Here is a 16,299-nt window from a genome sequence, read left to right on the forward strand (position 1 = left end):
GTGATGGCCAAACTTGGCCCTCCAGCTGTTTTCGGACTACAGTTCCCATCATCCCCGACCACTGGTCCTGTTAGCTAGGGATGATGGGAGTTGTAGTCCCCAAACAGCTGGAGGGCCAAGTTTGGCCATCACTGCTGTTTCCATTGGTGAAATGCATGGCACCCCGCGTCGCCCTTTTAAGAGGCGTGCTTCTCCTCCACGTGCTGGCGGTGAGTGACTGAAATACATAAACAGAGGCAGAGCAGCAGCAGCAGCGAGAGCAGAAGGAAGCCGCGGTTGACCGATAATAACCTCCTCCGTGCAGCGCCGGCGGAATCTATATAAGGAGCTCCGGGTTCAACAGATCTCCTGGTCTCCGTCCGTGGCAGGGGGCAGAGGCAGCTCTCCCCGCCGCCTTACTCGCCCCGCCTGCAAATAACAACAGCCACAACCCCTTCGCCCGGGTCCGGGGGGACTATCATCAGGCTTCGTGGCGAGGACTTTTCTCTTTTCCATTCCCCATCGAAGGGGACAAGAAAGACACCCTCAGATCAAACTGGCGAGCAGGTAAAATGAGATGGGGAATTTTTTTTGGGGGGGGGCATGGGGCTGGGAAAATGGTTGGGGGTTCAAGAGGGTTGTTGAAAATCACCCCACCTCCGGTTAAGATGGACTTTGGGGCAGTGGCGTAGCGTGGGTTGTCAGTACCCGGGGCAAGGCAAGTAATTTGCGCCCCCTAACCCGTGGATTTGCGCCCCCTAACCCTAACCCCCAGATGTTGCGCCCGGTGCGGCCGGCCCCCCTGCACCCCCCACGCTACGCCACTGCTTTGGGGGGCTCCCCCCACTTCCACCCTTCCCACACCAGCCGCCCCATAGAAAGCTGCCGGGGCTTCATTTGCGCCTATGCAAAACCGACACAAAGAGCCTCAGCGCTGGCGCCGAAAACAACTCACTTTGGGGGACCTCGCTGCTTTTCTTTTCATGCTTTGCGTGGGGCTGGGGAAGCAGACCTCTGAGCATGTGCAGAGTGCGTTTTGTTCCTCTCTCACACACACCTTCCTCCCCCGCACGTTCCGAGCATGCCTGGGCGCCCCAGCACCCTTATTTTTTTGTTCCGTTTCGTTTCGGTGCCTGTTGGGTGCAACTCTGGCCGGGAATTGGGACGCGTTTTGGAGAGGACAAAAGAGGCGAGGCGAGCCTGGCTTGGCGAAGCATGTAAATGTTGGGGGTTCTAGCTAGAGACAAAAAGCGACGCCTCAGGTTGCTTGAGGTCCCCCCAGATATATTTTCCTTTCGTTTTCTTCCTTTCTATCCTGCCCCTCTTTGTCCCCCCCCCCCCCGTGTCAAAACAACACATTTAGCTCCTCAGGGTTTAGTTGAGGAGTTGAGCAGCGCGCAAATTTTTCCTTCTTGCAGAAAAGGTTCTCTGCACGAGACTTGGGGCACCTTGAAAAGAAACAAATAAGGTTTCTGCCGGCATGGAGGATTGGTTCCCTTGGAGCCGAGCCTGAGAGAGGGAGCCTGTTTTTCTCTTTTTCTCTCTTTCGACTGCTGCTTTATCAGAAGACGCCTGCAGTTGGGGCTGTTGAGGCAAGACCCAAAAAAAAAAATAGGGCTGCGAGGAGAGACAGACAGATACGAGGAGCTCTAAGTAGCTAGAAATGACCGAGAGTAACCCCGGGGTATGTATGGCAGCTTAATGAAAGCCATCAGCCTGGCAAATGGAATAATAATAATAATAATAATAATAATAATAATAATGGTGCAAATCCATCTCATCTGATGGATTTTGCACCTCAGCCCTGGAAAGAAAGCACTCTGGACACAGGAAACGTTTTTTGGGTTTTGGGGGTTTTTTTTGCTAGGAGAAGCAACATATAGCGATAACAATATATTTGTAAGAATAGTAGCAATAAGTTTAAAACATGCTTCTGGTCTTTTGGCCCACTGTTGTGGAAACAGATTCCATTCTTTGTGAGTCAGGACCTAACAGGAACTGGGAGTTTTGTTTTGCAAGAGTTGGGATAGAAAAAAGGAAGCCCAAGGGAACAGGGACTAGCAATGGTTATTTTCCTGCCCAAGCTGATATACAGTGAGATCCTTCTGATCCATTGGTCTGGGAGCATTGTAAATATGTGAACAAAAAGGCCATAGTTGTGTTGGGTGTGTGTGTGTGTGTATTGGTGATAAATGAGAGTTTGGTGTTGTATGCATATGGTTGTGTTTGTGGATTAGGTTAACAGCCTGGGTAAAAATCCCCCCTCAGCCATGAAGCTTGTTAGGTGAGCTGAAGACCCTCACCACTTTCTCTCAGACTTATCTACTTTACTGGGTAGTTGTGGTGGTGGGGAAGGAAAACCATGAATCAAACCCCGCTCTGAGTTCTTTGGAGGAAAGTTGAGAGACAAATGTGGCAAATAAACAAGAATAAAAAGAAGTTTGAGATGTTTGATGCACCTTTTCCTTCATGGACTTAAAAGCAGCATACATGGTTCTCCCCCCCCCCCATTTAATCCCCACAACGATGCCGCAGAGGTGTGAGGCCGAGAGGCAGTGAGTGGTCCATGGTCACCCTGTAATCTTAATGGCAGAGTAGGGATTCATATCCTGGTCTCTCAGTTCCAACACTCTAACCACAACACAACACTGGCTCTCTTAAAAAAACACAACCCAACCTATGTTTTCAACTTTAAATTTAATGAGTTTGTTTCTACCCAGTGAGCTTGTTGCAATTTCAGGTTTGTTTGTTTTTTATTTTAAAAGTGTGCTTAGAAATCATTTTCATGAAGCATCGCTGTAGATCCTACATGCATGTCTTTAGTTGCCTGCACATACTATGTAGACCAGGTTCACCAGGATCAGTACCCCAGACTTGTATGACTGGCACACAGTTGTCCATTACACCACCTGACGATACCATCATTGCAAGGTTTAAATAAGATCTTCTTCAGAAATGAAGACGCCAAACGTTCTTTCTCTGTATGGAGATCTTTTTCGAGGCAATGCGTTGGCCCTCAAGACATTGCTGAACTAGGACGTTCATCATCCCTGCCTATTAGTCAGTCTGATGGAGCCTGATGGGAGCTAGACTCCAACAACATCTGCAGGGCCCCAGCCTACTCACCAATTGTGAAATTATGCAGAGTGCCTTTTTGATGTTGCTGCACATCTTCTTCATATACATGGAACTAGCGAAGTTGGGAGAGACATTTTAGCTGACCCCTCTCCCCAAAGTTCTCCAACTGCAGGAAACACACAATTATTCTGTCTGCGCGAGGTTAGTTTTGCCTCCTTATAGTGTAGAGTTTCCCCACATCCTGGAATGTCCCTTATCCAAGCCATCCTCCCACTTCTTCTCTGCTGTGTAAGCTTCCCCTGCTCCCTGTCCTGCTTTTCTATCCTGTGGCCTTGTGAAACTCCAGCTGTTTTTGTTCTAAAGCAGAGCTCTTGGTTCATCCAAGGTCACAGCGAGGGCCAGCAGTCCTGGCTGGTTCTCCACGTGGACCAAATGTACATCTTGCAATGTGTCCTAGAACTGCCTGCTTGGCTGCAGCAGGGGAAAGGGTCCCTAAAGGCAGAAAAGACAGGAGTGGACGTTACTGAGCAAATGGAAAGAAGAAGCCTCACATCTTCCTATTCCACCCCACACTACAGCAGAAGTTCTCCTCTTCCTGCCAGGGAACATTCAGTGAAGTTAAGAGGGAGGGTAACTAAAATCACTTGCTTGTCCCTTTCCTCCCATGCCTGTGGAGGAAGGTGACTAGAAGCTTAACATCTGCGGCTACTCCTGGGGTCATTTTTAAAGATGTAGGTGCCTGGCCAGGACCCAGAACCCCTACTTTCCCCAAAAGATACTTTGGGAGGCTCACAGTGCTGGGATTACAGCAGAGTAAATGACCAACGACCTGATTCCTAAGGGTCATTGGAATTGCTCTCTGTGAAAGTCAGTTTCGTTTTTTTTGTATCTGGTTCGATAGTCATCCAGTTTAGCCCCCTGCAGCGCAGTAATCTTTTGTCTAACCAAAAACATCTCTGTAGTGAGTTTCCCATTCCAGGACTTCTTCCAGTGAAGTCTGCCTAGAGTTGGAACCGTAGGCAGCTTCCTGCAAATAGAATAATCATTTCATTTATATCCTACATTTCTTCCAAGGCAGCATAGCAATGTGATTGGTACTCTTCCCACTGGCATTCTATTCTACCAACAAACCTGTTGGGTAGGGTAGGCTGAGATATATTAAGTGACCCAAAGTCACTGCATGAGTTTCATGGGGTTTTTGAACCCAGGTCTTCCTTGTCCAACACTCTTTAATCACTACACTTCATTGGCTCTCACCAAGTAATAATAATGACACATAGTAGAATCAATGTTTTGGATTGCAGAACTCCTAAGTAGTCATTCTGTTTATAAAAGACTGCATCCTTTTTGTAATCCTTGCAAGGCAAAATAAATTCATGAATTATGTAATAAAAGCCAATAAGATAATTCCAGCATGCAGAAAGCAATTATGCTGATAACTACAATTATAACAAACGATTAATGTTTCCTGCTGCAGCTTTCTTTTTAACTTTACCTCTTATCTCCTGCGATAAATATCTTTTAATGAACTTTTGCAGGTGGCAGAACAAACAGACTTTTATGTTTTTATGGTCTTGATTCAAGACACTCGAATTTTCTATGATAGTGACATGGAAATTCACATGGAAATCAAATGCAAGCATTCTTGCGTTCCTATTTGATACTCTTTGTGTGCAACGATTCCATTATCTCTGGATGAAAATATGTCCCTCTATGTCTCTGTGTGCAATCACAGTCCCTTCCCAGGACAGATGGAGCATTCTGGGCTTCTGTGAGACATTCTGCAGATTTGCGCTAAACACATAGCGTTGGGGTCTCCTGGGGCACCATATTGTTGACATGGCAGATGTAACTGCTCCCTCTGATCTACTGGAGTCCATTGTGTTGATGGGAGCTTGAACACATGCTGTTCTATCATTCAGCTTGTCTCCTCCTGCATCTGTCTCCTAAGGCAGTGATTTCATCAATGCCCTTAGCGTGAACATCTTCTACTATGCTGCAGATAAAATTCACTGCCAAAATGTGTGCCACACAATCATCTAAATCGTTCTAGAGAAAGGTTCTGTCTATTTGTAAAAGTAATAGCTATCCATTAGGGATTCAGTCTGTTCTCCCTCAGTTAAAAATATTAAATAAGGGAGGCTTCCTCTTGTCTTCCTGTGTTATGTTCTATCAGGTTAGATTTGGCTTTTGATAGAATACCACATGGGTGTTACTGCAGGCGGCAAATTGATTGTGTGGTTTTTATAAAGTGGATCACATATTATTTTTGTTTGAAGACGAGCCTGACAATTGAAAATGTGTTGGGCCTTAATTCGTTCAGCTTGTGATCACACTCTGAACTAAAATGTCTTCACTGCAGTCGCTGAGGATATTTATCTTCACTTTTCTAGTATTCATAGAAAGACTCAGTAGCCATATATATATATATAAGATGCAGTTCCTTGGTTCTTTCTGTATGTTACATTCTTGGATAACCAGGGGATAGGAAACACTGGATGGGGCTATTGAAATTGAGCTTCGTTCTCAGTGGTTTCCGTTGACTTCCATGATACAAAATTGTCTACAGCCAGCAAAATCACACTTTTATAGCAATTGGGTGTAAAGAGATCTGCAAAATGGGAGCCAGAAAGGAAAAGTTTACTGAGCTACGCCTGATGCAGAATATTGGCTAGAAATCCAGGGAACAAAGGAAGTTGCATTATGAAATGTGACACAGACCTCCAATGTGGGTTTCACATCCTCTCTGTACCCTAGGAACCCCATATCTAGTCTCCATATAAATGGCACTGAACACTTTTCTTATTCCACGCTGTTGCCTTTATAGAGTAGTGCAGCTATGAACCTGTGGGACTGCAGTCCCATTTTGATGGAGTTTGTGTTAAATGCTTGGGAGACTTCACTGCCACTTTAACATTAGTGTTCCTTTTTCTGTTTTGTGTTATGTATGATTCACAAAGGGGAAAAGTCTGCTCCCTTTGCACTTTTCAGCCTTGGTCACTAGACGAAAACATGTGATCCTGTGTCAAGTACTGTGTCAGAAAGACAAGACAGGCAGGCAGGCAGTCGGATAGGATGAAAAACTGTTGACACTGTGTTTTCTTCTCCCAGACAAAGCCGCTTAATTCTGTGAGCAAATAAGAAGTAGGGGGGGGGCGGGATAGATTAGCTCTATCAATTTAAATGAGAAGTTTTGATTGTTCCTTCGTTCCTTCTAATAAATTCTTGACTTGGGTTGGGGATAAATGCTTCACAAAGGTGTAAGCGTCAATATCAGTCTCCTGCTTCTTCTTTAACATGAATGACTACATTGAATTGGACATTTTATCCCCCTAGCTCTGCTCCTAAATAGCTCTTAGGTTAATCCAATAAAGAAACACTTTCTTCACATCATCTTAACTCCATTAGGAAGCAGTTAGTGTGTTAGGTGAGAAAGAGAGTGCTTTTTTAGACATTATGAGTTTGAGCTAGTCTGGACTGGAGGCACCATCTTTTTTGGGGGGGGAAGCAGATGGGACGATAGTTTTCCCTCAAAATAAACTCTGGCTTCTACTTCTAACAGGCAATCTGAGGGGTGCTGCAGAAATAAGAAATCAAAATTACATACCAAGCTGACTTTATGGTCTGCATGAAATCAATGGGGTCCCCCCCCACTTCTTTAATAGGCTTAGGTTACAATTCTGTACCTGCTTACCTGGGAGTAAGTCCATTTGAACTCAGTGGGGCTTACTTCTGAATAAACATTAGATTGTGCTGTTAGATCAATGGGTAGACTAATCAGCTAAAACTTTGCTGATAAATTAGCGGTGGCACTTTGAATCAGGTGGCAAATTATAATCTTAACCCTGAGTGCTAGCTTTTGTTTATTAGGCCAGCATCCTCTTTGGTATATCAAAAGGCCCCACTGTTGAGTAGAATGCTCATTTTTTAAAGTAAGTCAAATCAATCACTGAAAAGCTGAAGTATTAACTGAAAATCCTTTAACTGTCCTCCTTCTTTTTAACGCACAACCCAACAAGCATCCTTGATCTTGCACTATTTGTAGTTACTGTTATTAAAGTGGGACAGAAGAGATGCATTGTAAAACTGTGTGTGCCTTTCAGTGTTGGGCTCACATGGGCAATGCAATACACCAATTCAGCATCTCTGAAACGCGGATTAGACTCCCTTGAGCCAGTCTCAAATCTCTGTTTTGCCTATAGTGGGCTTGTTTGTACTTCTGCTATCTTGTTTAATACGTTGCTGGTACAGTGTGAATGTCGCCCCATGTGCTGCTTCTGTTTGTTTGGTGCTCCACTTGTGAGTGGCAACCAGGTGTACAATCTGATTATATGGTTACAGTAGTTCCTGGCCCATGCTAGGACACTGGTGTGCTTCCATTGTGTCTACTGGTGCTGACATAGGAACAGACCACACAATCCAGACAATCCGTGTGTGATTGCCACTTGAATAATGACAGCCCAGCATTTTCTGAAGACTGTAAAGTTCAGGGAGTGCCCCCTGTCCAGTTCTTTAGAGGTAGATTTTTAAAGTAATTCTGAGAGTTTGACACCAGAGGGCAGAGTATTTACCGGCATACAAACACATGGAGGTATTTATACCCAAAGGACAATTTCTGTAGAAAGATAAACAAGAATTAAGGTTGTACGGTACTGTTGCATGCTTGAACGCTACAGTAATGAGACTTTGAACTAATATGAGGGAGAGACTATATGTGTGCATTTTAGGCTGCAATCCTAGACTTACTAACCTAGAGAAAGCTCCATTAAGGTCAATGGGATTTGTTTTGAATAGACCTTACTGTGCTGGCTAGTTCTGTTGGTCCATCTTGTTGCCCCACAACAACTGAGAACAGAAGGTATGCCAAAACTCTTGAAACATTTCATTGTGACTTCTCACTGTGGAGGAGAAACGACAATGTTGGGCAAGCTGTTGCCCAAGGGCCCATTGATGTGCTTCGAAGGAACCAAAGACTCCTCCCAGGACACACTTTGACAGCAGTTGCCCTAGAGCAAGGTTAGCCGATGTGGTGGCTTCTAGCTGTTGTGGGCACACCTCCTTGCAACCCCAGCAAGCATGGCTGATGCTCAGGGATGATGGTAGTTATAGTCCAAAACTTTTGGCGGGTACCATGTTGGCTACCCTTGCCACCAAGAAACAATTGTTTTTAATGTCATTCAAATAAACCAATTCCCATGGCTGTAAATCCATATACAGCATATGGGATCCATGTTAAACCTGAAAAATAATCTCGTCATCTGGGACTCTGTCTGGCTTTGGAGATAATGTAGTTTGTCTTGAGTTTTTCTTATCTCATTCATGGGCTTGTTTATTGGCAATAAAAAGAAGACTAGACATGATTAATTAAACATTTTATTGTATTTTATTTGACTTAGTCAGTCCAGAATCTTGATTAGTCCCACCACCAAGAACTATTGGCTTCACTTGGAAGTTTGCAAGGTTGGGTGGAGGTATATTGGAAATCTCATTATAACAAGAGAGCATATTTTATTATGGATGCCGTTAATAATGGCTTTTACAGTCCACATCATAGCTTACGGTATTCTGTTCTGCATTGATTGGTAAATACTACTTCTTATTTTCTCTGTAATGCATTGCCAGTAATCTCTCATATCTCTTTCAGAGATGAGGTTCTCTAAACACTGCTGTCCTCTCTGGCCAGAATTTTTCTGAGAGTGAATATCTTCCACTTTCAGAATGTAAACGATCTTCTTATGGATTGATAAGTTCAGCTCTTGTTTTCACTGGCAACGTTTGGGACTTCCAGCGTTTTATGTGGCGCTGTCTCATAAAATTACATCTGGGTGTTTCATGGTTTTATGCAGATAAAACATAATGCCAGTAAAAATATCACTTGACTTGTAGAAAGCTCTTGAATTTACGGTGAGGTCATAAGCCAGCCGAGTCAGCCTGCCAGTCAGCCCCATCTTCACTGCTATATGAGCTCATCGATTGGAGAAGCACTGTGATGTTTTCAGCCTGAAATTGTTAGATACCCTGACATAATTCGTGCCCCTTATATATTGCCTCATTTCGCCATTTCAAAGAAGGAACTATTTCTTTCTTCAGGGGCAGAGCTCCAAAATGTGTTTGAAATTTCAATCTGGCATTCCTGTCGGGGGCCTCTGGGCTGTATGGATGCCATTCTGTGGAAGCACAGGAGAAAAAAGAAGTTTGAGGCATAGAATCCTGTTTCCTGCTAAGAAAAAGACCTGGAAAAGGCAATGTGGTTGCCATGTGATTGTACGGTGGTGCCTCGGGTTAAGAACTTAATTCGTTCTGGAAGTCTGTTCTTAACCTGAAACTTTTCTTAACCTGAAGCACCACTTTAGCTAATGGGGCCTCCCGCTGCCGCCGCGCGATTTCTGTTCTCATCCTGAGGTAAAATTCTTAACTCGAGGTACTATTTCTGGGTTAGCGGAGTCTGTAACCTGAAGCGTCTCTAACCTGAAGCATCTGTAACCTGAGGTACCACTGTACATCCTTGGATTGTTGTTTTTAAAGCATTAGAAAGTGGTGGAATGACATGGTACAGACTGGGACTATGGTACATAGGGCTGTGGGATCTGGCTTCAACCCCCCATTTTTCTACAAAAAAACTTCCTCTCCGCTATGATACCCCAGAAATACCATTCCAGTAAAAGACAGCTTTGGGGCAAATATCAACTGGAGCCTGGAGGAGAGATTTTAGCAGGAAATGGCAAACCCTCCCCCTTCTCCATACCCTGTGGTCCAGACCCTATCACCACCAGCTGCTGTAAATAACAAGCCCAGGATGGGTGGTCATGTGGTAAAACCTATCTTCCATTCTGGCTCCAACTCAGTATTCAGTACTGTTGCTACATTTTGAGGAAATAAAAGTGACTACTGAGGTATTGTGGGAAATCAAAATGGTAGCCTAGCTCCCATCAGGAAAATAATTGTTTAAGGGGGGTATGGGTTTCAGAAGTGAGTCCTGCCGTGATACTGGGTCCCAGCAGTTGCCCAAAGATACTGGGTGCTGATACTAGGCCGGCCACCTTGATCTTGAGGGGAACATGGGACGGAAAACCTGATGAAGTATATCAATGTACACCCTAGCATCTGGAAAGGAGATTACAGGATAGGCTCTGGATTTCTATCATAATGCTTTGCATACAAAAGAGATTCGTCTTTTCTCCTTCATTGATTGCATTTCCTGACTTATCTAGAGTTCGTCCGTTGATGATTTCATCTGCATGTTGCTTTTCCACAAAAAAGAAGAAACATGGCCGAAGCAGAGATGCATATCACAATCCAAACAGTGCAAAAACAGTTAGAAAAATGTAACATAATAAATCAGCAACACAATAGCAAATGGAGCAACGTACGGAAAGCAACATTTCAGTACTATAAATATAACCAGATTATATTAACAACACGACACTGTTGCAATAGCAAGAATAACAAGGGAGCCTAACACCTTGATCATTATAAAAAATAAATCCTCCAACAATGTTACTCACAGTTTCTCACCTGCAGAATCTTGCAAAGCTTCCAAAGATGCAAAGCACAGGGTAGCTGCAAAAACTTCTCCCATTTGGCCGTTCTCCCATGATATTTAGACCAACATTATCTAAATTTGTGGAGCTAAACAGGACTTCAGATTCACATAACTTAGAGTTTCCCCCAAAGATGTTTTATTTTTTATTTTTTTGCAGGAGAAAGTTCTTAGGCACACTGGCCTGTGTTTCTTAAAACCTCATGTTTGTCACTTAGTCAAAGCATATCAAGCTGTGAACGTTTAGAAGCTCTTATCAAGAGAGGTAAACCTGAGAAGTTTACAGTCTGGCGGCAGATTGGCACACAGCCATTCTTAACCATTACACTTTCAAGCTGCTGTAATTAATTTTATGATTTGCCTAGCATGCTTGCCTAAGTGTTGCTGCCTCCTTCTCTGCCCTGACCCACTGGGATGACACCAGGACCTGACACTGTTACCACCAGGTATGGAGGTGTTTTGAAATCCAACGCTGCCAAGCCTTCTGCCTAACAATGTAAAATAAGGCAGGGATGTCAAGTTACTGATAAAGTTAACACAAACTGAATATTATTTCTGTAACAGCAAGGCACAGAAAGATGTGTAATGGCCACAGCATGGCCAACCATATATATATGCTCTTTAATCTGATGCAATGTTTAGAAAATTGCATCTGTCTGCAGTTCTGCAATACGCTTGCAATTTTTAAGAATGAAAGCTCCCATTTAAAATGCTTAAACGTCAACAGTGGGATTCATATTGTTCAGATACATTTCAATATCTCAAGGTTGAGGCGAATTATTGTGGAGTCGCTTTGAAATCTAGATAGAAGATGTAGGGAAACTTTAAAATCTAGTTATCAGAAAGCATTGCTTTTGGGATTCCAGAAAGCACAATTGGCCATATCGGCTCCATTCATCTGATAATGGCTCGGCCCCAAGGTTTGAGGTTCAAAGCTCACAGCCACTGCTGACATTTGTGACCGGGACAGCACTTGGCGTGGACTACAGTTCTTCATAGAACTTAGATAGCAATAAGCTGGGTCTGTTGGAGCTATTGCTAGTTGAAAATCTAGATTTGCGGAGTAGATTCAGGTAAGTCTTTCAGCTTTGTAAGATTTTGAGTGGAACTGCCTGCTTAAATTACAGCTGTGGGTAATTTCATCGATGACATTCCTTACAGTTGCTGTGCCATCCTACCGGTTTGTACCTTCTGTGAAACATAAAGAGGTAATCAACTACCCTGGCTATTTTTTATTTTATTTTGGGTGGCCGGGAGATCATTCCAAAAGGAATCCTTTTGAGAAATGGTGCAAAGTGACCGTCCTTCAGTGTTTTGTAGAACTTTTCTGCCTTCCTTTTGGAAAACCAACAAGAAAAATAGCTGGTTGTGTACTTTTTGTGAAAAAATTATTACTTGTTTCAAAAGGTTTGAATGGTTAGTTTGTTTGAATGGTACTTCCCTTTCATTTTTATGGTGGTTTTAATGTTTCTCATCTTAACACTGCCTGCATAGGGCAGCCAGGGCTTTGTATTTGAAAAACCTAAAATCCTGCTGATCAGTTCTTTGGGAGCTGTTGGGTGTGGGATGATGGTGGCTGAATTTAGATCTCTGCTCAGCTCCAAAACTGACCACCAGGATTTTAAAATTTTGATTTTGGTTTCCATGAGCTGTTGAGCCCATGTTTTGTGGCACCATTTTAGGACTTCAGTCTGAAACAGTGTCCATTAGCCCTGCCAGCATCACAATGATGGTTCACTGTGACCAGTATATAGATATTCATTCTCTCTCACACACACATGAACATACCAGTTCAACACTATTTTATTATTATTGTTTTTAACTGAAAAACGTACTACATTAGGTGATGTTATTTTGAAAGGAACTTTTCTCAAATTAGTTAGGAATCTGATGGCCTTATGGTGCGGATCCTGTCTGGTGTGCTGGGCCTTTTAGTTAATCAATCAATCAGTTTCTTATGGTCATAGATCAGCATTTTTAAAATAGCTAAAATACAAAATTATAAAAACAAGATACAATAAAAACAAGCCATAATATAGAGCAGGGAGACATGAGTAACTGACCAGCAGGTTAAAACAGCTAGAATTATAACACTTACTAAAGCGATCCAGTTGAAGACTGGGGAAGAAGATTCATGTGTCTGAAGCACAATATTTCATGCCCAGATTATTACTGTTTTATTTTTTGGTAGCCTTTTAGTTAGGAAAATGGTGGTGGGCTGTGTGTTATTTTTGCTTCTGTTGTTTAATCACTTACCAGATTCTAAGGATCGTAACTGTGCATATTTGAAAGGAGGAAACTTTTGTTGGTACAACACTGGACTAAAGCATGTAAAAGTCCAATTAAAACAGATCTTAACAGAGGGAAGAGAGAGGAGAGGAAGGGAAAAGAGGAGAGAGGAAGGGGAAAGGTGCACTAACAGCACAATCCTATGTATGCTTCTACAGAAGTAAGTATCACTGAGTTAAGTGGGACATACTCCTAGTTTAGTGTGTATAGGATTCTACCTTAAGGCTGAAAATGGTATGCACACATATCTCTAAGTAAGGGTAAGCCTTATGGACCACAGGTGAGCTTACTTCTGAATAAACAAGCATAGGAGCATATTGTTTGGTTCCACTCCTAAGCACACTTACAAGGGATCAAGTCCCTAGGGACTTAATTAGATTCTCTTCTGACGAGACATACTTAGAAATGCAGCACACAGAGAAGAATTCAGGATATGTATATAACCAAGACCTGTAGTACTGATGCATTTTATTGAAGGCAGCAAAAGCCAACCTGGTTGTCCAAAAATATAACGTTCTTGAAGGCAGCTCGTGTAAAGGCTGATTCACACATGCATACACCTCACTTGATTTCTCATTGCTTGAACATAAATGGTTTGATGAGTTGTGGTTGATTCTATGGACTGACTCCATGGAAAAGCGTTGTGCGCTGATGTGATATCAAAATTCTGGTGATTGAACTGGATGGCTTGTTCACACATGCAACACCACTACCTGAAACTGTAGATATAAAGCAATGCAGGTGTGAACCAGCACTAAGTGCCAAGTCAGACCTTTAGGTGGGCATGGAGTTCCAGTTGGATCAAGACTGGGGTACAGGCTCTGTCCCCCCAATCTGAAAAGGGCAATGTGTATAGAAATGGATAGTTATCTGATGCCGTCTCCAACCATAATGGTTGATGGGTGCAAAACAAGAATGGTGGAAGCACTGTTTGGGCAGCTGGCCTGTTTCAAGTGGCTGTTGTAATTTGGTGTTCTTTTCCCCAAAGTTGGAATGGCCAAGAAGAACTCACCTTTGAGAGTTTAATCTTACATTATATTTAAAAGTCAAACACTGCTTGCAAGAGGAGTTGGATCCAACCTTTGATCTTTATTATGAAAGAGCCTGGACTGATTCCTCCCACCACCACCCCAGGCTCAAATAGTTTTATCTGTTCTCGGAGCAAGGACAGCACATCAGAAACAGCAGGGCGAGCTGGCGTTAGCCTGCCAAGATCGTTTGCCGCTGCCCTGCGGGCCCTGCATTTGGGAGATGGAAGAACAGCTCAGTCTCTCTAGTCCCTTGTTCCTTGTTTTTCATTAGAAGGGCGGGAAGTGCGTGGTGCCTTTAATGCAGAGGTGAGAGATGTGTGGCCTGCGATATAGCATGGGCAACTGTTGGGGTTGATGGTAACTGTAGACTGGAAACATCTAAAGGGCCACTCATTCTCCATCCCTGCTCAACACAAGTATGCCAGAGATTAAATAGAAAACTCTATGTACTTCATGGTGGATTGTTTCATAGAATTATAGAATTAGAAGGGACTACAAGGGTCATATAATCCAAACCCTTGTAACACAGGAATCTTTTGCCCAACGTGGGGCTTGAACCCACGACTGTGAGGTTCTCATGCTTAATATTTGCTTCATACTGGACTGCAATACCTGATATTCATACATTCAGCAGTGTCTATACTAGGGATAGATAAGCTGTGCTCCTGCAGTTGTCATGATTATGACTGCTACCATCCCTGGTCATAATGGTTGGCGATTATCCAATCCAACCCCTCATTTATGCCGTCCCCTGGGGTGAGGTATGCTGGTCCACTGGTGGTGTTGTAACTATGCTATGCTGTGATTATGTAGAGGTGTTCGCCATCTGGGGCACTAACTCTGTTTGGTGCTGATCCGTGGAATTGTGGAGTAGCTCAGTTGGTAAAGCATATACTTCAGGTTCATGGGTTCGATCCCAACGTTGGGCAAAATATTCCTGCATTGCAGGGGGTTGGACTAGATGCCCCTCGTGGTCATCTGCTTCCAACTCTACCAGTCTGTGATTCTATCCTGGTGCTGAAATTTGTGCAGTCTTATTGGGAGTTCCTGGGTCATACTATAAGCACCTCCAGACCATGTTAGCTAGATCGCAAACCTGCCAGAAAATCACATCCTGCTCTGTGGAGACCAGTGTTGAAACTTCAGAGTAGAGGTCTTATTACACAGATATAGCAAATTGGGAATCTCAGGAGCCATGAGGGCTATATCCTTCCTTCTGTTCTTCATTTTTAATAATAATAATTAAAAAATAAAGCCTGGTTTCTCAGAATTATTTCTTTGTTTTTTTAAAACATAATACACAACTGTGTTTTTAATTGAAACTGCTTTGGGGTGTTTTTAATTGCAATTGGTTTTAGAATGTTTTAAATGTTTTGTTTTTTAATTGTCTATGTTTTTATTGTCCTGGGTGCCTCCAGGAAGAAGGGCAGGATATAAATTTAATGAATAAATAATAATAATAAAATGAAGAGAGTGGTATTTTCCTTGTATAGTTAAGCCCTACTGCCAAGAGCCTTCGCTGTCCGCTCTCCGGTTTTATAACATTGCTCAGTCACTGACTAAATAGTTACTTTTTAGGGGAAAGGTTCTCCCCCCCCCCCATACCATTTTTTCTCCTAGTCAGAGAGCAAACAACTGTATTGTTTGCCAAAGCTTCCCTCTTCCCTAAGGCTGTTTAATGTTTGTTCAGTACAGCTGTGGTGAAGGATGAGTTGAGAATGAAATGCAACTGCACAGTTTTAATTTCCAACACCCCTTAAACTATACAGCTGTGAAAATAAGGTAATGGGTGGACCCTGCTAAGATATGGAGACTGATTTTAGGTTATTGTATGGGGTGTTAGAGCAGGGGTAGTACCTCTGGTGGGAGACATGTTGTGCTCCCTCTGGGGTAGTTTGTCCACCTTTGGTCTCTACCCTGCACTCATTTCATGAATCCTAGAAGTTGTCAGCATAAAACAGCAGCCAAACTCCAGGAATGGCCTTGACTGGCTGGCTAAACCAGGTGAAGGTAGCCAACGGGCCTCAAACTCTTGGTAAGTTAGGGACTTGCCCTTCATGCATAGACAGGCTCCAGCAGATTGAGCGGATGAGAGCAATAGTGGGTCCAACGGTCAAGAAGGCGGTTTCTGCACATGCTGTAGAGCAGCCTTTCTCAACCTGTGGGTCCCCAGATGTTGTTGAACTACAACTCCTATCACCCCTGGCTAGCAAGGCCAGAGTTCAGGGATGATGGGAGTTGTAGTCCAACAACATCTGGGGACCCACAGGTTGAGAACTGCTGCTGTAGAGGGAAGTGAGGGGCAGATGGGGCTTGTCCACCTGGGAAGGTAGCCCATTTAGGAGAAGGAAAACTCTGATCTTAAACCGCCGCTGCCTTGTG

The 16,299-nt window shown here is 43.4% G+C and overlaps 1 protein-coding gene across 1 annotated transcript in view; it reads left to right on the forward strand.

Annotated features, from left to right (window-relative positions):
* Positions 1 to 247: 247 nt before the first annotated feature.
* Positions 248 to 16,299, forward strand: part of ABCA1 (ATP binding cassette subfamily A member 1) — a 105,964-nt gene continuing 89,912 nt past the window's right edge. The window contains exon 1 of the mRNA XM_081893604.1: positions 248 to 546. The gene's annotated coding sequence lies outside the window, so the exon portion shown is untranslated. The remainder of the gene's footprint in view (positions 547 to 16,299) is intronic.

The sequence above is a fragment of the Podarcis melisellensis genome, assembly GCF_964234715.1.
Source record: "Podarcis melisellensis genome assembly, chromosome: 17".
NCBI lineage: Eukaryota > Metazoa > Chordata > Lepidosauria > Squamata > Lacertidae > Podarcis > Podarcis melisellensis.